The sequence below is a fragment of the Suncus etruscus genome, chromosome 1 (assembly GCF_024139225.1).
Source record: "Suncus etruscus isolate mSunEtr1 chromosome 1, mSunEtr1.pri.cur, whole genome shotgun sequence".
NCBI classification, from domain to species: domain Eukaryota; kingdom Metazoa; phylum Chordata; class Mammalia; order Eulipotyphla; family Soricidae; genus Suncus; species Suncus etruscus.
This window is the reverse complement of record NC_064848.1, coordinates 165792329-165814702: the sequence shown is the minus strand read 5'-3', so window position 1 is coordinate 165814702 and position 22374 is coordinate 165792329. Positions and strand designations below refer to the sequence as shown.

The 22374-nt window shown below is 46.4% G+C and overlaps 2 protein-coding genes across 2 annotated transcripts in view; one reads left to right on the top strand and one right to left on the bottom strand.

Moving 5' to 3' along the window:
* RPL23A (ribosomal protein L23a) overlaps window positions 1-22374 on the bottom strand; it is a 130740-nt gene that overhangs the window by 9947 nt on the left and 98419 nt on the right. The gene's annotated exons all lie outside the window — the stretch shown is intronic.
* Window positions 2747-22374, top strand: part of FAM222B (family with sequence similarity 222 member B) — an 82966-nt gene continuing 63338 nt past the window's right edge. The window contains exon 1 of the mRNA XM_049771733.1: window positions 2747-2847. The gene's annotated coding sequence lies outside the window, so the exon portion shown is untranslated. The remainder of the gene's footprint in view (window positions 2848-22374) is intronic.

Below are 22374 nucleotides of genomic sequence, written 5' to 3'. Positions count from 1 at the left end.
TTCAGCAGGTCTCTGCAAGAGCTGCATGTAGTGGTATAATTAAAACGCAATACCAGGGGCCGGGCGGTGGCGCTAGAGGTAAGGTGCCTGCCTTGCCTGCGCTAGCCTTGGATGGACCGCGGTTCGATCCCCCGGCGTCCCATATGGTCCCCCAAGCCAGGAGCGACTTCTGAGCGCATAGCCAGGAGTAACCCTTGAGCGTCACCGGGTGTGACCCAAAAACCAAAAAAAAAAAAAAAAAACCAAAAAAAAAAAAAACGCAATACCAGATGCTTCAGAGTTAGCTATGGTTTTTTAGTCATTCATCTATGAGAACACAATGTTGATATAATTCTTCCTCTTTTTAGGCACTGCAATTCTATAGAGTCAAATGTGCTGTCATTCCAAGAGTAAAACTACTTTTGTTATTGTGGGGTCCACGCCCAGTATTGCTTAGGGCTGACTTCTTGGTATCGAACCCAAATTGACTAAATGCAATGCAAGAATCCTTTCTGAGGGGCCGGAGAGATAGCATGGAGGTAAGGCGTTTGCCTTTCATGCAGGAGGTCATCGGTTCAAATCCCGGCACCTCATATGGTCCCCTGTGCCTGCCAGGAGCAATTTCTGAGCCTGGAGCCAGAAATAACCCCTGAGCACTGCCGGGTGTGACCCAAAAACCACACACACACACACAAAAAAGAATCCTTTCTGAACTATTTTTCTGGCCCTACGCAAGGCCCATTCTTGTTTTTTTTTTTTTTTTTTTTTTTTTTTTTTTTTTGGTTTTTGGGCCACACCCGGTGACGCTCAGGGGTTACTCCTGGCTATGCGCTCAGAAGTCGCTCCTGGCTTGGGGGACCATATGGGACGCCGGGGGATCGAACCGCGGTCCGTCTCCTAGGCTAGCGCAGGTAAGGCAGGCACCTTACCTCGAGCGCCACTGCCCGGCCCCTTTTTTTTTTTTAATAGAGAGATAGCACAGTCTTACTTTGCATGTGGCTGACCAGGGTTTGATTCTTGGCACCACATATGATTTCCTGAGCTCTGCCAATAGTGATGTCTGAGTACAGAATCAGGAGTGAGGTGCTGGAGAGATAGCACAGTGGTAGGGCATTTGCCTTAAATTCGGCCAACCCTGAAAGGACCCTGGTTTGATTTCTGGTATCCTATATGATCCCCTGAGTCTGCCAGGAGAGATTTTTTTCTTTTTTACTTTCTTTTTTGGTTTTTGGGTCATGCTTGGCAGTGCTCAGGGGTTACTCCTGGCTCTGTACTCAGAAATCACACGGGGGACCATATGGAATGCTGGGATTTGAACCACTGTCTGTCCCGGATTGGCTGTGTGCAAGGCAAATGCCCTACTGTTGTGCTATGTATCCGGCCCCACCAGGATTTTTTTTTGGGGGGGTCACACCTGGGGCAGTGCTCAGGGGTTACTCCTGGCTCTATGCTCAGAAATCGCTCCTGGCAGGCTCAGGGGACCATATGAGATGCCGGATTCGAACCATCGTCCGCAAGGCAAATGCTCTACCTCCATGCTATCTTTCTGGTCCCCCAGGAGAGATTTCTGAGAACGGAACCAGGAGTAATTTCTGAGTGCTGCCGGGTGTGACCTCCCGCCCCCCCCCCCAAAAAAAAAAAGAATCAGGAGTCAGTCCTGAACATCTCTGGATATGGGTTCCTCTCTGAATTCATTTTTTAAATTAAATTTAAATTTTGGGCTACACCTGGAAATACTCAGGGATGACTCTTGGCTCTACGCTCAGGGATCACACCCAGTGGTGCTCAGGAGAACCTATGGGGTGCAAGAGATTGAACCTGAGTTGCCTGTGCAAAGCTGTGTACTATATCACTCATACGCCACAGGGTCCCCACCTGTGGCGTTTTATCCAATAAGCTGTACTTGTCTGATGTACAAAGGAAACTTAGCAGTGTTTCAGTGCAGTCTAGATCCTATCACCAACTTAACAAGGTTCTCAGGACTTCTGAACTCCTCCTACTTATAGTGCATCCTGAGATGTCAGTGTAGTCTCTGACACAATTACTCCCAATGCAACCTGGATGTGAACATCTTTATTTTCTTTTTTATTAAGTCAATTTTGGTTTACAAATTCTGTAAACCATGTTAACATGTTTCACGCCTCTTCTAAGTATATGTCACCACACCACACCTATTAGCCAAGTACCAATGCCATAGTTTTTTATTGGTGGGGGGAATACCCATTGGGGTTCAGGGGTTACTTCCAGCATAGGACTTTGGATCTGGAGTGGCTTCCTGGCAGGCTCATTAACTATGCAGTATTGGAATCCAAGTTGGGACTCTCGCGTCCAAAGCATGCATTCCAGTCTTTTGAGCCATCTCCTCTACAAGTGATGATGGTCTTCTTCTAGGAATTCCATATTTATTCTGGGCGGTCCTACAGGGCCCTTGAACTTAGAAAACCTTTCTGTGTAAGTGGGATCCAGAATTAATGGAAGTGCTAACCAAAATAAATCTAGAGCTCCTCAAAAAAAAAGAGCATCGTGGTCCAAAATGTTGAATAAATGGCGCAGGGCCCGACTTCTCCAGAAGCCTTTCTTTCAGCCTGGCAAGTTCACTAGGCCAGCGGCCATGTCCACCTGCGACCCAGGATGGGGTGGGAGCCAGCGTATCAGGCACTGAGGAAGACGCCCCCGGGGCGGGCTGCGCAGGCGCAGACGGTCCGGGAGGCCCCGGCACTCGGAGCTGCGCAGGCGCAGGCGCGGCTCCCGGCTAGTCCCGACGGCGGCGGCGGTGGCGGCGGCGACCGAGGGGCCGGGGCGTGGAGCGGCGGTGGCGGTGGCGGGCGACCAGGGAGCAGCCATGAGGGCCGGGCCCAGTCCCCGACAGTAAGTGATGGCGGGAGGGCTGGGATAGGCGGCTGTCGGGAAGAGGGGTGGCTTGGCCCGGCGGCTGGGTGCTGTGATTCGGGGGGTGAGTTCTGCCTGGCCGAGTCAAGGGGCGTGGGGGAGGGCCAAGTGGGGGGCTCGGGTGTCCCAAAAATCGCCGGCCTGAGGACTGGGGAACCCGGCGGAGAAAAGGGGGTGCGCTCTGCAGAGTGCACTGCAAGGGACACTGCAAGGGGCAGTGCTCCCCGCGCTCCCCCTTTGCACATCAATCCCTTCCCCTTAGGCCCTAGAGCTTTCTACTTCTTGCAGCGAATGGTCCTGGATTGGGGGGGCCGAAAGGGGCCCCCCCTGGAGCTGGACGGGGCCTCCTGCCTCCCAGCAGGGGAAGAGCAGTTTTCCCAGGGTTGATGGACGGTCCCGGCTAAAAGGATTGGAATCAGGAGATCTGCTCAAAAGCCCCCCCCCCCCAAAAAAAAGGACTGCGTGTCCCCCAGGTTCCCCGGGTATACCCCACCCCCCAATAGTCTGTGATTGATGAAGCTAATGGATAACCTTGAGCAGGTCTCACCTCACCTTTCAGCACCCTAGGAGAGCCAACGTTTTGGGGGGCTGCAGCTGAGCATCCTATGCCTGTGATTGAGGTCGTTGCTGAAAATTGCACCTTTCAAGTCCTCTTGCCCATGTTCACTCTCTATGCACCTCATGGATTTTTCAGATCTGACCGTCATTTATGGTTATGACTTGATGTCTTTGTCAAGGCAAAAGCATATTCTTTCTCAGAACATCACGACGCAGGGCAGACCAGATCCTGGGTAAAAATGAACCAACCGGTTTGTTGTTCTGTGATGGGACAGATGAGCCCATCGGAAAAATAGCATCCTCTCAGGCTTTTTTTTGTACAAGTGGTGTATCCTTCCTGACTCTGGAGAAGGAATTCTTGAATGGAGGGTCAAGAGTGTTAAAGGGTTTCTGGTCAGGACTGGCTCAGATCGCTTCTAATCCAGTTGGTATTAATGTGCTTTATTACTGCCTGAGAATGCGTGTTTGAGAGCAGGCTGGGAGAGCTGCCCAGTGAATGGATGAACAAATACAATTTGTCATTTTTGTGATTTTTTTTTTTTTGCTTTGGGGTCACATCCTCTAGTGCTCAGGATCTACTCTTTGCTCTGTTCTCTTGGTTGTTGCTCCTGGCATGTTTTGGAGATCAGGTGGTGCTGAGGATCAAATCCTGCTAGTTGAGTTCTCTCTTTTCCAGGGTCCAATTTATTATTATTATTATTTTTTTAATGTGGAAGTTTTCCTTTGCTGAAGTCTCTGGTTGCTTTCCCTTGTGCCCTTCATGTTTGTTTTGGAGAGCAAGTAAGCATACAGCAGCTTTTCAGCTCCACTTTTGTCATCCAGCTGGTCCACAGTGGAGGGCTTCTCAGAGAAAGGCTGGCACAGCTCTAGAAGACCGCAAGAGATCCTTTTCTGGGAGGCTGAAGCAGCACTTCTGAGGCTTTGTTGTTGCTCTTATTTAGGTAGATAAAGCAACAAGACAAAGTAAACTGTGTGCTTTCAGAGGGAGAATATGACTATAGGTACAGCTTTTGAGTTTGTGTGTGTGTGTGTGTGTGTGTGTGTGTGTGTGTGTGTGTGTGTGTAGAATCTCCTCTTAAAAGAACAGACAGATGCTTCAGCTTTGCAGCTTTGAGGATTGAGTGCTTGAAATGGCGAGGCCTTTTAGAAATCAGTGTGATTTTGTCTTTCAACTGAGCAAAGGTAGGGAGGGAGTGGCTGTTCTAGATTCTTGAAGATTCACAGATAAGGAGAATAAATTATTCTGTAAGAATGGGTGAGATGAGCCATAGTTGTCTTCAGTTTCTGTCTTGTGAGGAAGTTTAACTTTATTTTTCCTGGAAATATACTGTGCCACATTATTTTAAACTTTTTACTCCAGTTTCTTGGTACTTCTAGGACATTCTTGGACCATAAAGCTGATTTTTTATTTTTTTGCTTTTTGGGCCACACCCGATGATGCTCAGGGGTTACTCCTGGCTATGCGCTCAGAAATAGCTCCTGGCTTGGGGGGACCATATGGGATGTGGGGAGGTGGAAAGAGGATTGAACCTAGGTCAGCCGCTTGCAAGGCAAATACCCTACCACTGGGCTATTGCTCCTGCCCCTAAAGCTCATTATTTTTTAGAGGTTATTTTGTATGTGTGCGCGGTTACACTTGGAGTCCTCAAAGCTTACTTCTGGCTCTGTGCTTAGGGATCACTCCTGGTGGGTCCTGGGAACCATGTGGGATGCTGGGGATCAAACTCAGGCTGACTACATGCACGGGCAAACACCTTATTCACTGTACTATTGCTCCAGCCCAAGGCTCATTTTTTCTTGAAAGAAATGTGTGTTATTTGGGGGCCCGGAGAGATAGCACAGTGGCGTTTGCCTTGCAAGCAGCCAATCCAGGACCAAAGGTGGTTGGTTCGAATCCCGGTGTCCCATATGGTCCCCCGTGCCTGCCAGGAGCTATTTCTGAGCAGACAGCCAGGAGTAACCCCTGAGCAATGCCGGGTGTGGCCCAAAAACCAAAAAAAAAAAAAAAAAAGAAATGTGTGTTATTTGGGGGGACCAAAGTAATAGCACAGTGGCCATTTGCCTTGTACTCGGCCTACCTAGATTTGATTCTTGGCATCCCATATTGTATCCCCTGAGCTCACTTGAAGTAGTTTCTGAGCACAAGGCCAGGAGTAACTCCTGAGTGTTACCGGTGTGGCCCAAAAACCAAACCAAACCAAACCAAAACAAAATCCAGAAAACAAAAGAAAATTCATCATTCATCCTATAAACGAACTATGAGCATGACAACAGAAATGAATGCTTTTGGGACCAGAGAGATAACACAGCAGTTGGGCGTTTGCCTTGCATGCAGCCAACCCAGGATGGTTCGATTCCCGGAATCACATATGGTCCCCCAAACCTGCTAGGAGTGCTTTTTGAGTGCAGAGCCAGGAGTAACCCCTGAGTGCTGCTGGATGAAACCCCAAAAAACAAAAACACACACACAACAAAGAAATTAATGCTTACATACTCTTTAAAACTATCCTTTTTTTGGGTGCTTTATTGGTTGGTCACACACAGTGGTGTTCAAAACTTACTCCTGGCTCTATGCTCAAGGATTAGGGGACTTTATGAGGTGCTGGAAATCAAATTTGGATTAAGGGACCTTATGGGATATTGGAAATCAAATGTGGGTTGGCCACATGCAAGGCAAGTGCCCTACCTATTGCTCTATTGCTCCTAAAACTAGCCTATATTGGGATGAAATGTAGAAAACTTTTGTACCTTAGATGATCAGTATAAATACCACACATTTCTTTTCTTTCTCTCTCTCTCTTTTTTTTTTTGTTTTTGTTTTTGTTTTTGTTTTTGAGCCACACCAGGTGGTGCTCAGGGGTTTCTCCTGACTCTGCACTCAGAAATCACTCCTGCCAGGCTCGGGGGACCATATGGGATGCTAGGACTTGAACTGGGTTTCGTATCGGGTCAGTTGCGTGGGCAAACACCCTACCACTGTGCTATCACGCTGGTTCCAAAAGCATTAATTTCTGTTGTCATGGTCATAGTTCATTTATAGAATGAATGAATTTTCTTCCTGTTTTTGACTGCTGCATGGAAGATACAATAGAAATGCGAAATGTTTTTCAATTTGCAAAATGGGTTGATCCTTGATAATACAAAAAAGAAAATTTTATTGGTACTGCTGATCTAGCCATATATATTATTTATTTATTTTGCTACAACCAATGATGCTCAGGTATCTATCTCAAACTCTGCACTCAGGAATTACTCCTGGAGAGCTCGAGGAACCATCTCTATGTAGGACGCCAGGGGTTGAATTCAGTTGGCTTCATGAAAGACAAGCTCTCTCCCTGCTATATTATTGCTCCAGTCCTTAAACATCTCATTTTTTTGTTTTTGTTTTTTGGGCCATACCCATTTGATGCTCAGGGGTTACTAAGCGCTCAGAAATTGCCCGTGGCTTAGGGGGACCATATGGGACGCTGGGGGATCGAACCACGCTTGATCGAATTGCCTTGGCTAGAGCTTGCAAGGCAGACACCTTACCTTTAGTGCCGCCACCTCGCTGGCTCCAGCCATCTTATTTTAATAACCACCTTATTTAAAATAATTGGACTTGGGGCTAGAAAGATAGCATGGAGGTAAGGTGTTTGCCTTGCACGCAGAAGGATGGTGATTTGAATCCCGGCATCCCATATGGTCCCCCGAGCCTGTCAGGAGCGATTTCCTGAGTGTAGAGCCAAGAGTAACCCTGGAGTGCTGTTGGGTGTGACCCAAAAACCAAAAAATAATAAAATAAAATAAAATAAAATATAATTGGACTTAAAAAAAAGATAAATGCATTCTTTTTCTCTACTGGAAATTTCCATCAGTTTAAACAAGTTCTTAAATGCCATTCATGTTATTATAAAATTTCCAGTAGAGATTTGTCCAGTTGTGAAGACAATTTCCTGTCCTTCTTTGCTTTTATTCTCTTTTTTTTTTTTGTTTTTTTGTTTTTTTGTTTTTTTTGTTTTTGGGCCACACCCGGTAACGCCCAGGGGTTACTCCTGGCTATGCGCTCAGAAGTCGCTCCTGGCTTGGGGGACCATATGGGACGCCGGGGGATCGAACCGCGGTCCGTCCTAGGCTAGCGCAGGTAAGGCAGGCACCTTACCTCCAGCGCCACCGCCCGGCCCAAATATTTGGGGGAATTTTTTTGTTTGTTTGTTTTTTGTTTTTTGGGCCACACCCGGCGGTGCTCAGGGTTACTCCTGGCTGTCTGCTCAGAAATAGCTCCTGGCAGGCACGGGGGACCATATGGGACACCGGGATTCGAACCAACCACCTTTGGTCCTGGATTGGCTGCTTGCAAGGCAAACGCTGCTGTGCTATCTCTCCGGGCCCGCTTTTATTCTCTTGTCTATTTGTGGTTATTATTTTTTTTAATTGTGAAGCCCACATACTCTGGTGCTCAGGCAGATTGGTGTCTCCTGGTAGTGCCTGGTATCTAACTGGACTTTGTGTATTCTCTCTCTTCTTTTTTTTTTTTTTTTTTTTTGGTTTTTGGGCCATAACCGGCAGTGCTCAGGGGTTACTCCTGGCTGTCTGCTCAGAAATAGCTCCTGGCAGGCACGGGGGATCATATGGGACACCGGGATTTGAACCAACCACCTTTGGTCCTGGATCGGCTGCTTGCAAGGCAAACGCTGCTGTGCTATCTCTCCGGGCCCGTCAGTGTGTATTCTCTACCAATTGAATCATATCCTTGACCCCTACTTGTGAATTCTTTTTTTTTGTTTGTTTGTTTTTAGGCCACAACTGGTGGTGCTCATAGGCCACTCATTTAGTGTCCTGGAGTGAGTTAGTCATGGCATTTCCAGGGGTGAGGCAATATCTGGGTTCCCTATATTGCACATGCTGTATATCATTGAGCTATTTTACTGGCTCTGTGTGTGTGTGTGTATACTCAGCCAGAAATTTCACTGCTGGGGTGTGTTGTGTGCATACTCAGTCAGAAATTTCAGTGGATCAAGTGGCATTGGGGATTGAACTACTTGGGTGCTGTTCATTAATCTCTGGAGTATCATTCCATCCCTGTTTTATTTTATTTAAAAATTGTTTTTTTTTTTTGGGGGGGGGGCCACACCTGGCAGCGCTCAGGGGTTACTCCTGGCTCTGCACTCAGAAATTGCTCCTGGCAGGTGCAGGGGACCATATGGGATGCTGGAAATGGAACCTGGGTCTGTCCTAGTTCGCAGTGTACAAAACGAACGCCCTACCTCTGTGCTCTCTCTCTAGCCCCATATTTTATTTTATTATATATATATTTTTTTTTTTTTTTTTGGTTTTTGGGCCACACCCTGTGACGCTTAGGGGTTACTCCTGGCTATGCGCTCAGAAGTTGCTCCTGGCTTCTTGGGGGACCATATGGGACGCCGGGGGATCGAACCGCGGTCCGTGCGCAGGCAAGGCAGGCACCTTAGCTCCAGCGCCACCGCCCGGCCCCTTATTATATATTTTTAAATTTTTATTTATTTTTAGTTTTTGGTCACACCCAGCAGCTCTCAGGGGTTACTCCTGGCCCTACACTCAGAAATCGCTCCTGGCTGGCTCAGGGAACCATATGGGATGTCGGGATTCGAACCACTGTCCTTCTGCATGCAAGGCAAATGCTTTACCTCCATGCTATCTCTCCGGCCCCTCTAGCCCCATATTGTATTTAAAGATTTTTGGCCATACCCAGTGGTATTGGAGGGGGCAGAGGGCAACTCTTAGCTCTGCTCTTTACTGTGCTGGGGATTGAACACTGAACTATTTCAAAGTGAAAACTGGTCACCTGCAGTTTTCTTTTCTTTCTTTTTTGGGCCACACCCTGGGTTACTCCTGAGACATCGCTTGGGGGACCATATGGGCCACGGAGTGTGGGGGGAATCGAACCTCGGTCCTTTCTAGGCTAGCATGGGCAAGGCAGATGCCTTCTTGCTTACTCCATTGCTTTGGCACCCTAAGTGCTAATTTTTAATGGTATTTGTCAAATATGTACATTTTTTGTCCCTAGATATGCTAGTTAGAGATGGTTATGTCAGATGTAGCCTCTGCCCTCTGGGAGATCATAGCCTAGTGGAAAACATTAAAGTATACAAAGTAATTAAAGTAGAATGTAGTATCTTATTTCCTTGTATCTCTGATGATGCTCATAGTTACATACCACTTAAATGCTGCTAGGATGTGGGCAAGAGAGACAGTACAAGAGTTAAAGCAATTCAGTCTTGTATCACATGGTCCTCCAAGCAGAGTTGGGAGTAATCCCTGAGCATCACCAGGTGTGATTTCCCTCACCCACCCCTGGCTCTGTGTGTGTGTGTGTGTGTGTGTGTATGTACAAATGGCTGTGCGTGTGTGTGTGTGTGCGTGTGTGTGTACAAATGGTTGTGTGTGTGTGTGTGTGTGTGTGTATGTGTGTGTGTGTGTACAAATGGCTCAAGTGGTGTGTTTAGAATTGTAGAAGTACTGGAGTAATGTAAGTAATGGAGGTACAGCTTGTTCTAAGAGTTGATAGACCGGATGCAGGTATTGTCAATAAAGGCCTCCAGCAGGGTCCCTGCCTGCTGGGCCCTTGCCAGTGGGCAGGGAAGATAGGACATTCTAGGCAGGCAGTAAAGTCTGAAATAGGAAAGGAGAGGGCATTATTGCGGTGTGCCATATCAGGGCGGGCAGGAGGAAATGAGCTAAGACTTTGGCAGAGGAACATTGTATATGCAGCAGAGCAGGACAGGAAGCTTAGAACATTTTTAGGAGAGATAGGAACCTGATTCTTGGATTTTAAACTCCTAAAATGTAGCCATTTAAGACAAGATGATTCTTCATATAAATTAAGACGCAAGAGAGATAGCACAGCAGTGTTTGCCTTGCAAGCAGCCGATCCAGGACCAAAGGTGGTTGGTTCGAATCCCGGTGTCCCATATGGTCCCCTGTGCCTGCCAGGAGCTGTTTCTGAACAGACAGCCAGGAGTAATCCCTGAGTACCACCGGGTATGGCCCAAAAACCAAAAAAAAAAAAAAAAAAAGCAAGAGTGGATGTGAGAAGCAATGTGGCCAGAAAGAGCCTTATAGCTGGGCCCGGAGAGATAGCACAGCGGCGTTTGCCTTGCAAACGGCTGATCCAGGACCAAAGGTGGTTGGTTCGAATCCCGGTGTCCCATATGGTCCCCCGTGCCTGCCAGGAGCTATTTCTGAGCAGACAGCCAGGAGTAACCCCTGAGCACCGCTGGGTGTGGCCCAAAAACAAAACAAAAAAAAAAAAAAAAAAAAAAGAACCTTATAGCTGACCAAAAGGGGGGTGGATAAGTGTCAAATCACTCACTGTATTTTTGGTGAGGTGAATATTTTCTCAGCAGGGAAGTGTTTGTTTATTTCTGTATTTCACTGCCTCTCTCAAGCTCTTGATTATCTACCTTTTTAGAACTTTGTAATTCAGAATGAAAAGTAATACAACATAGGAAAAATGCTAAATTTTCTTAATTATAATACAACAAAGGACGTAATAAGTTAGCAGATTTAATAGTTCATTTATAAACTTTCTGATTAGTACGGCGCTGAGTTATGTTGTTTCATCGGAAAATATAGGTCACTTAAGGAATAATTTAAAACTTGTTGGGCCAGGAATGTGACTGAGCAGTAGATCACTTGCCTTGAATGTGTGAGGCTCAGGGTTGATCCCTGGCACTGCACAAAAGAAAAAAGTGTTAATCTCTAAAGTATTTGTACTTTTTATGATATGGGATTAAACAGGTAACCCAAAACAAACAAAAGAAAAAGTTCTTTTTGTTTCGTTTTTTTTTTTGGTCACATCCAGTACGCTCAGGGGTTACTCCTGGCTCTATGCTCAGAAATCGCCCCTGGCTCTATGCTCAGAAATCGCCCCTGGCAGGCACGGGGGACCATATGGGATACCAGGATTCGAACCACTGTCCTTCTTGCATGGAAGGCAAACGCCTTGCTAGTGGCCTCACAGAACAGACCCCGGTTCAATTCCCAGCATCCCATATGGTCCCCCTAGCCTGCTGGGGTGATTTCTGATCGCAGAGCGAGGAGTAATCCTTGAACACTGCTGGGTATGACCCAAAAAGAAAAAGATCTTTTCCAAGAGGACAGAGTGATAGTATAGTGGGTAGGGCATTTGCCTTGCTTGCAGCCAATTCAGTTTCAATTCCCAGCATCCTATATGGTCCCCTGAGCACTGCCAGGTATTACTTCCCAAAAGAACAAATTTAAGCAATTTTGGGGCCGGTGAGGTGGTGCTAGAGGTAAGGTGTCGGCCTTGCAAGCGCTAGCCAAGGAAGGACCTCTGTTTGATCCCAGAGTGTCCCATCTGGTCCCTCCCAGCCAGGGGCGATTTCTGAATGCTTAACCAGGAGTAACCCCTGAGCACCAAATGGGTGTGGCCCCCCCCAAATTTAAGCAATTTTGGTATATGTATATGGTATATATTTTGGTATATGTATATGGTATACAGAATTTCTTTTTTTGTTGTTTTGTTTTGTTTTGTTTTGGGGCCACACCCAGAGGCACTCAGGAGTTAACTCCTGGCTCTATGCTCAGAAATTACTCCTAAAAAAAAAAAAAGAAATTATTCCTGGTATGCTTAGAGGACTATATGGATGCTGTAATCAGAACCCAGGCCAGCTGTGAACCTAGATCCTTCATTGAACTGCTTTTCCCATGATTAAGGCTTGTACACTTTTGTTTGTGATTTTTGTTTTGGGCCACATTCTGTTGTGCTTAGGGCTTACTCCTGGCATAGAGTTTAGGGATCACTCTGGCAGTACTTTGAAGACCATATGCAGTGGTAGATGGAGCATATTTGCTACAGACAAGGCAAGCACTTTATCTATTGTATTATTTCTCTGGCCCCTGGGCCCTAAAAATTTTAATATTCTAAATGTAATTTAAGTTTTTATACTGAGAAAAGTAAGGATTCTTTTGTATTTTATTTTTATTTTTTATTTATTTTTTTTTGTGTGTGTGTGTGTTCAAGGCTTACTCCTGGCTCTGTGCTCAGGCATTACAGCTAGTGATGCTCAGTGGACCTTATGGGGTGTAGGGATATGACTGAGGTCAACTAAGACAAGGCTTAAGCCTTGTACTATCTCGTTGGTCCAAAGTAAAAAATTCTTTTTTGGAGGCTGTGCCTGGCAGTGCTCAGGGGTTATTCCTGACTCTATGCTCAGAACTCGCTCCTGGAAGGCTCGGATGACCATATGGGATGCCAGGGATTGAACCTGGATCTGTCCTGGGTCCGCCACATGCTAAGGTAAATGCCCTACCACTATGCTATCACTCCAGCCCCCAAAGTAAAGATTCTTTAAAAAAAAAAAAACAGAGATGGAGAGATGTATAGTATGTAGAACACTTGTCTGTCATGCAGCCAATCTAGGTTCAGTCTCCAACATCACAAATGTCCCCAAGTTTGACAGAAGTAATCCCTGAGCATTGCCATATGTGACCCAATAAAAACAAAATTTACTTGAGAAAAAGGATTGTTGGGTCATAGAGATAGCTCAACAGGCTCAGAGCAAGGTTTGCTTGTAGGAGGCCCAATTTTAGTGACCAGTACCACATGATCTTTTCTTGCTGTGACAACCCTCAAGCACTGTGCTGGGATAGGCCCTGAGTATGGCCAGTTATGGGTTTAGAACAAGCAAGCAAAAATATTGAAGACCAGAGCAATAGTACAAAGGGTAAGATGTGTGCCTTATAAATACCTAGCCTAGGATTGAGCCCAGGGGTCAATATGGGGTGCTGGGGGTCTCTGAACTAAATCCCTGACACTACTGGGTGTGGCTCAAAAAAAAAACCAAAACAAAAGTTTATGGGGTAAGGGATGTAGCTCAACAGTAGAGCATTTGCTTTCCTGTGTGTGAGATTGAGTTTAACTCCCAGTGCCATCAAAAGTAAATACACTTAAGAGAGTTTTTTTAATATACTAGTATAGAGGCTGGAAAAATAATATAGTCAGTAGGTGCTAGATTTTGTTTTGTGGCTGGGAATAGAATCTGGGTTGGCCTACCTGCAAGGCTAGCATTCTACATGCTGTACTATTGTTCTGGGTTTTCTAAACCTTTGGGAGAGGTTTAAACCAGGTAAGGAACAAATTCAAGTTCAGATAACTTTTTTTTTTCCGGGCTAGAGATGGAGAAGGCTGTCATGCATGTTAGACATGAACTTTATCATGAACTATTTACATGAACCACAATCCAGGCCTTCAGACTTTTGGGTCACACTTGGTGGTAGGTTCTTTTTTTTTTTTTTTTTTTGGTTTTTGGGCTACACCGGGCGGTGCTCAGGGGTTACTCCTGGCTGTCTGCTCAGAAATAGCTCCTGGCACCGGGATTCGAACCAACCACCTTTGGTCCTGGATCAGCTGCTTGCAAGGCAAACGCCGCTGTGCTATCTCTCCGGCCCCCCCCCCCCAAAAAAAAAAAACAACTTAAACTTTTTTTTTTTTTTTTTTTTTGGTTTTTGGGCCACACCCTGTGACGCTCAGGGGTTACTCCTGGCTATGCGCTCAGAAGTTGCTCCTGGCTTGGGGGACCATATGGGACACCGGGGGATCGAACCGTGGTCCGTCCTAGGCTAGCGCAGGCAAGGCAGGCACCTTACCTCCAGCGCCATCGCCCGGCCCCACAACTTAAACTTTTGTTGTTAACTTAAACTAATGTGCATGAAAATATAAAAAAAATACTATGCCTTCAATGTTTAAGAAGTCACATAAATCTCATGGCTTTAGATTCTTTGTGTACTGCTAAGAAATGTTATAATGTACTACAATTGGGAGACTTGTGGACAAAGTAATTGTACATGGGTTGGGTTCTGCCTTATTTTTCTTAATGTTCTTTGACTGTAAGTTCAATATTTAGGCGTCAGCAAGGGGATTTCTTTTTTTTTTATTTTTTTTTATTTTTTTTGGTTTTTGGGCCACACCCGTTTGACGCTCAGGGGTTACTCCTGGCTATGAGCTCAGAAATCGCCCCTGGCTTGGGGAGACCATATGGGACGCCGGGGGATCGAACCGAGGTCCGTCCTACGCTAGCGCTTGTAAGGCAGACACCTTACCTCTAGCGCCACCTTCCCGGCCCCAGCAAGGGGATTTCTTTTGAGAACTCTGTTTATGGGTGATTGTCCTTCCACTGTAACTTTACCTTCTCCTCTTTGCATCATTGTTCTCATAATCAAAAATCAAAAATAAAAATTAAAAAAAAAAGAAATAAGGTTCATAGTTGCAGATATCTAACATGTGTGAAGCCCTGGGTTCATTCCTAGCACTATAAATATGAATCTGGATAATGGTCAGTATAAGATCAGTTAAATCATGCACCTCATAAACTCATATTCCTGAGCCCTAGGTTTGATTCCTGATATTCACCCCCTCCCAAACAAAGAAACAAAACCCTGATACTAGAAGGTTTGATGGATGAGTACAATGGCTTAGAGTGCCTGTTCTACAAAGCAAGAGGTTATGTGTTTGAATGTTCAGCGTCCTACATTTGCTGAACACAACAATTCTGGCAGTTCTGCTGGCTGTCATTATAAGCCTCATAAGTGATTTCTAGCCAGACTGCTGCCAACCAGGTGTCTGTGTATAGTACAGATACCTGGTAAGCAGGGCATCTAAAAGTGTGAGTGTCACAGCCAGGAAGTGGTCTCTGGTGAGAATATACGTTATTACACCTCAATGAGTCTTGCTAAGTGCCACAACAACGATAATTGTGTGCCTCAGCTAAGAGTATTTACCTTGGGAAGAGAGAGAGTACAGTCTTGTATGTAGCTGACCCAGATTCAAGCCCAGTAGGTGCTCACCATGTCAAAAATACATTTAAGCAACACAACCTGTGCAGTGCAAACTTTGAGCACCATGACCAAGAACACAAGTACCATAACCTGATGTGCAGTCATTGGTGAGTACCACAGCCAGCATATGTGTGATATTCCTCCCCTCCCATGCATCACGACATTAGCAATAATGATAAAGGAAGAAGATAGGAATAACAAATAAAATATAAAACTGCTTTCACCTTCTGTTCTTGGACAATTGATTTTACAGTATGTCTGCAAAGTAGGACATTCTCTTTTAGCATCTTCCTTGTCTTGCTGTCATTCAGAACACAGATGTTTGTATTACCCACTCTTGGAGCTAAGAGGAAATTAGCTAGTACAGCTCGTTTTTGCCTTCCTAGAATTTTTGTCCTGATGGGAAAAATAAATGAGCTAAGTGAGTTACAGATTATTGAATGTTAAGAGTGATGTTAGGATGGGAGAGAAAGATAGTACAGGGGTTAAAGCACTTGCCTTTGATGACCTTGGTTACAGTTTGGTCTCAGCATCACATATGAGTCCCTGAACAATGTTCTCTGGTTACTTTTGAGCACAGAGCCAGAAATAGCCTCTAAGCACTGCTGCAATTTACTCCAACCTATACTTCCCCAAACTAAAAGTGATGATGGAGGACCTCAGTGGAAACATTAACCTTTAATTCATATTGGGGGATCAAGAAAGCTTTGTGGGTGGGAGGACCCAGGTAGATGACTCAAAGGGTGAAATACATGTTTTGCATGCAGGAGCCCTGAGTTCAGTCTCTGGTATCATGTAGTCCCTCAGTACAGTTTTTAGCCCTTTCACTTTATAAAATCACAGTCCCTCTGTTAATGGTTAACATTAACATATAATACATCGGGGCCGGAGAGATAGCATGGAGGAAAGGAGTTTGCCTTTCATGCAGGTCATTGGTTCAAATCCCGGCATCCCATATGGTCCCCCGTGCCTGCCAGGAGCAATTTCTGAGCGTGGAGCCAGGAGTAACCCCTGAGAGCTGCCGGGTGTGACCCAAACAAACAAACAAATAAACAAAAACAAAACAAAACAAAACATATAATACATGAATGTATTTTATCCATATTATTTGGATTGGAGGAGGGAATGCCTCTAAAGCATTATTCAGAAGTGCTCAGGTTTACTCTCAACTTTTCATTTTAAAAATATTTGGAGGATGGGCCGGGCGGTGGCGCTGGAGGTAAGGTGCCTGCCTTACCTGCGCTAGCCTAGGAGACGGACCGCGGTTCGATCCCCCGGTGTCCCATATGGTCCCCCAAGCCAGGAGCGACTTCTGAGCGCATAGCCAGGAGTAACCCCTGAGCGTCACCGGGTGTGGCCCAAAAACCAAAAAAAAAAAAAAAAAAAAATTTGGAGGATGGGGCCGGCGTGGTGGCGCTAGAGGTAAGGTGTCTGCCTTGCCAGAGCTAGCCTAGGATGGATCGCGGTTCGATTCCCCAGCCTCCCATATGGTCCCTCAAGCCAGGGGCAATGTCTGAGCGCTTAGCCAGGAGTAACCCCTGAGTGTCACCGGGTGTAGCCCCAAAACCAAAAAAAAAAAAAAAATTTGGAGGGGATGGGGCCAGAGAGAAAGCGTGGAGGTGAGGTGTTTTCCTTGTATGCAGAAGGTCGGTGGTTTGAATCCTGGCATCCCATATGGTCCCCTGAGCCTGCCAGGAGCAATTTCTGAGCATAGAGCCAGGAGTAACCCTTGAGCACTGCCGGGTGTGATCCCCCCTTCCCCCCAAAAAAGAATTAAGTTGAGGGGCCAGAGAGATAGCATGGACGTAGGGTGTTTGCCTTGCATACAGAAGGACAGTGGTTCGAATCCCAGCATTCCATATGGTTCCCTGAGCCTGCCAGGGTCTATTTCTGAGCATAGAACCAGGAGTAATCCCTGAGCACTGCCGGGTGTGATCCAAAAAACAGACAAAAAATTTGGAGGGGGCCAGAGAGATAACACAGTGGTAGGGTGTTTGCCTGGCACGCAGCCAATTCAGGATGGACGGTGGTTCGAATCCCGACATCCCATATAGTTCCCTGAGCCTGCCAGGAATGATTTCTGAGCTCAGCCAGGAGTAACCCCTGAGCACTGCCAGGTATAACCCAAAAACCAAAACAAACAAACAAAAATTTGAGGGGCCGGAGAGATAGCATGCAGGTAAAGCGTTTGCCTTGCATGCATAAGGACGGTGGTTCGAATCCCAGCATCCTGTATGGTCCCACGAGCCTTCCAGGAGCGATTTCTGAGCCTAGAGCCAGGAGTAACCCCTGAGTGCTGGCGGGTGTGACCCCCCCCAAATTTTTTTGAGTCAGGGCCGGAGTGATAACACAGTGGTAGGGCTTTTGCCTTTAATGCTGCAGACCCAGGATGGACCCGGGTTCGACTCCTGGCATCCCCATATGGTCCCCTGAGCCTGCCAGGAGTGATTGATTTCTGAGCACAGAGCCAGGAATATCTACTGAGTGCTGCTGAGTGTGGCCTCTAAACAAAAACAATCAAACAAAATATATATACTTGGAGCAGGTGCGGGAAAGATAGCACAGTGGTCAGACGTTTGCCTAGCACATGGCTGACCTGGGATGGACCCAGGTTCGAATCCCGGCATCCCATATGGTCCCCCAAGCCTGCCAGGAGCAATTTCTGAGTGCAGTCAGGAGTGAACGCCACTGGATATGCACCCCAAATATTTGGAGTGGCCCGAGTAATAACACAGTGGGTAAGATGTTTGCCTTCTACTCGGCCTACTTCGATTCCACCTCCAGCATCCCATATGGTCCCCCCTGCCTGCCAGGAGTAACCTGAGTGCCACTGGGTGTGGACCCCCCCCCCAAAAAAAAAAATTGGAGCAAGATCTAGTGGTGCACAAGGGCTACTCCTGGCTTCATGGTCAGGGCTCACACCTGGTGGTGCTTGTAGTGGAAGTATTTGAACTTGGCTGCAACTGCCTGTAAGGCAAATTCCTTAACTTAAGCTCCTCTAATTTTCCTTTTACTGTGAAGTAAAATAATTGTTTGTTTTTGGGCCATAACTGGCACTTCTGGCAGTGCTCTGGTGCTGGGAATCAAACTATTGCTCCAGGGGTCTCAAACTCGAGGCTCTCGGGCCACAAATGACCCTCCTTACAACATTTTGTGGCCCTGCTCTAGAGGAATTTTTTTTTTTTTTTTTTTAGTTGTTTGGGTCACACCCCCCCAATGTTCAAGGATTTTGCACTCAAGGATCACCCTGACTTGGCCTCCTGTGGCGCCCAGGTAAATTGAGTTTGAGACCCCTGCAATCCCATTTTTTTATTTAATTTTTTATTTTTGGGTCACACCCAGCAGCGCTCAGGGGCCACTCCTGGCTCTACACGCTCAGAAATCTCTCCTGGCAGACTGGGGGGGGTGGGGGGTGGGTGGGTGGGTGGGTAGGGGGTGGGGACCATATGCCTTGTTTAATTTTTTTTTTTGAGCCATAACTCGCTGTGCTCAGGACTCCTGGCTTTGCACTCAGGATTCATTCCGGGTAGGGTGCAAACATCCTACCTGTTGTGCTATCTCTCTTGCCCAAAATAATTTTGTGAAACAACATAGCTTTTATTGAAATTTAAAAAAAAAAAAATCTTGGGGCTGGAGAGATAGCACAGTGGCGTTTGCCTTGCAAGCAGCCAATCCAGGACCAAAGGTGGTTGGTTTGAATCCCGGTGTCCCATATGGTCCCCCATGCCTGCCAGGAGCTATTTCTGAGCAGACAGCCAGGAGTGACCCCTGAGCACCGCCGGGTGTGACCCAAAAACCAAAAAAAAAAAAAAAAAAAAAGAGAGAGAGAGAGAGGCCAGAGAGATAGCATGGAGGTAAGGCATTTGCCTTTCATGCAGGAGGTCATCAGTTCGAATCCCAGCGTCCCATATGGTCCTCCGTGCCTGCCAGAAGCAATTTCTGAGCCTGGAGCCAGGAATAACCCCTGAGCACTGCCAGGTGTGACCCAAAACACACACACACACACACACACACACACACACACATACACACACACAAAAAGAGAGAGAGAATATTTACTTTTTTTTTTTTTTTTTAATTTTTGGTTTTTCGGACCATATCTGTTTGATGCTCAGGGTTTACTCCTGGTAAGCGCTCAGAAATTGCCCCTGGTTTTGGGGACCATATGGGACGCCGGGGGAATCGAACCGCGGTCTGTCTTTGGCTAGCGCTTGCAAGGCAGACACCTTACCTCTAGCGCCATCTCGCTGGCCCCTATTTATTTTTTAATATGTTAAGTTTACTTATTGTTTTTCTTTCTTTCTTTTTTTTTTTTTTTGCCACACCCGGCGGTGCTCAGGGTTTACTCCTGGCTGTCTGCTCAGAAATCGCTCCTGGCAGGCACGGGGGACCATATGGGACACCAGGATTCGAACCAACCACCTTTGGTCCAGGATTGGCTGCTTGCAAGGCAAACGCCGCTGTGCTATCTCTCCGGGCCCAAGTTTACTTTTTGTTAAACCTGATAGTACCAGCTTTCTTTTCTTACTCTCTTCCTGCTATTCCAGGGCATTGCTCTGTCACCTAAAATGTCTTTTGGTTCAGTGTGTGAAAAAATAAATTCAGTAATGAGATTTATCATGTTAGTGGACTTTATCCAGAGTCTAGCCAAGCTATCTTCCTGGGATTTCTAATGAACTGAATCTTGGATATGTAGATTAGTGTGCTAGGAGTCATCCTTAATATTCCTGGAAGTAGGTTATTTAGCTTCCACGTGAGTATAGATTTTCAGATTTGGGAAGACAGAGAAAACTGGCTGTGATTTTTTTTTTTTTTTTTTTAGGCAGCTGAACCAGGGCCAGTATTGATTAATATTGTTTCCCCTTCTACTCAGCATTCATTCTCTTCTCTTTGCCACTGCTGTGAGAGGCAGTTTTAGCTACTTCTTGATGTTTCTGGATCATGCCTTTATGCTGATTTTTCTTTTTTTTTTTTTTTTTGTGGTTTTTGGGTCACACCCGGCAGTGCTCAGGGGTTACTCCTGGCTCCATGCTCAGAAATTGCTCCTGGCAGGCACAGGGGACCATATGGGACGCTGGGATTCGAACCGATGACCTCTTGCATGAAAGGCAAACGCTTTACCTCCATGCTATCTCTCCAGCCCCTATGCTGATTTTTCTGTCTTTTCTTTTTCTTTTCTTTTCTTTTTTTTTTTTGGTTTTTGGGTCACACCCGGCATTGCTCAGGGGTTACTCCTGGCTGTCTGCTCAGAAATAGCTCCTGGCAGGCACGGGGGACCATATGGGACACTGGGATTCGAACCAACCACCTTTGGTCCTGGATTGGCCGTTTGCAAGGCAAATGCCGCTGTGCTATCTCTCCGGGCCCTCTTTCTTTTCTTTTTAAAACATTCTCTCTCTCTCTCTCTCTCTCTCTCTCTCTCTCTCTCTCTCTCTCTCTCTCTCTCTCTCTCTCTCTCTCTCTCTCTCTCTCTCTCTCTTTCTCTCTCTCTCTCTCTCTTTCTCTTTCTCTTTCTCTCTCCCTCCCTTCCTCCCTCCCCCGCCCCAGCAGGCTCCGGGTACATGTGGGATGCCAGGAATTGAACCTGGGTTCATCCCAGATCAGCCATGTACAAGGCAAATGCCCTACCGCTGTGCTATCTCTCTGACCCCCTTTCTTTTTTCCTTTTCTTTCTTTTTTTTTTTGGGGGGGGGGTCCACACCTGGCAGTGCTCAGGGGTTACTCCTGGCACTACACTCAGAAATCACTCCTGGCAGGCTCGGGGGACCACATGGGATGCCAGGATTCGAACCACCGTCTTTCTGCATGCAAGGCAAATGCCTTTTTTCCATGCTATCTCTCCGGCTCCCCCTTCTTTTCTCTTTTTTTCTTGTTTTTGGGGTGGCACTCAGGGGTTACTCCTGACTCTGAGTTTAGAAGTTACTCTTGGGGCCGGGCGGTGGCGCTAAAGGTAAGGTGCCTGCCTTGCCTGCGCTGGCCTTGGACGGACCGCGGTTCGATCCCCCGGTGTCCCATATGGTCCCCCAAGCCAGGAGCAACTTCTGAGCACATAGCCAGGAGTAACCCCTGAGCGTTACCGGGTGTGGCCCAAAAACCAAAAAAAAAAAAAAAAAAAAAAAAAAAAGAAGTTACTCTTTACTCCTGGCAGGCTAAGGGGTACTCAGGAGAGTACTGATTGTACTGATGTTTGAATGCAGGATTCTAGGATACAATGCTGTTTGGGTCCTTTAGTGCTGGACATTATTCAGACCACCCAGTGTGCCTTGGCTTCCAAGGCTGTACCCAGCAATGATCAGGGACAGCGCACTAGGGTCAGATGCCTTATGCCTTGTACTATCTTTCTTTCCTTTTTTTTTGTACTATCTTTCTTTTTCTCCTCCCGTCCCCTTGTACTATCTATCTTTTTTTCTTTTTTCTTTTGGTTTTTGGGCCACACTGCTCGGCACCTGTACTATCTTTCTAACCTCCCTGAACACTTGATTTTCCACCAGGCTCAAATTTCTTTCTTTCTTTTTTTTTTTTTGTTGTTGTTTTTGGGTCATACCTGGCAGTGGTCAAGGGTTACTCCTGGCTCCACGCTCAGAAATCTCTCCTGGCAGGCTCAGGGGACCATATGGGATGCTGGGATTTGAATCAATAACCTTCTGCATGAAAGGCAAGCGCCTTACCTCCATGCTATCTCTCTGGCCCTAGACTCAAATTTCTGAGTTAGTACTGTTACTCAGAGTAAGAACATTTCTAGGGGGCCGGAGAGATAGCATGGAGGTTAAGGCATTTGCCTTTCATGCAGAAGGTCATCAGTTCGAATCCATCTTCCCATATAGTCCCCCATGCCTGCCAGGAGCAATTTCTGAGCATGGAACAAAACAGAACAAAACAAAAGAACATTTCTAGGCTGGGAAGTGGCTCACTTCGGTTTAACCATCCTGGCATCACATTGTCCCCAGAGCACCAGTAGGTGTAACCTTGTGTATTCTTAGTGAGCATATATGGTCCTTGTGTTAATATTTATTTACTATTTTTATTTAGTTAGTTACTATTTGAGCATTACCTGACTATACTCAGGGTCCCTCTCTGTGGAGCTCAGGAGGCTGACATATGAGATCATATGAGATGTCAGGGATTGAGCCC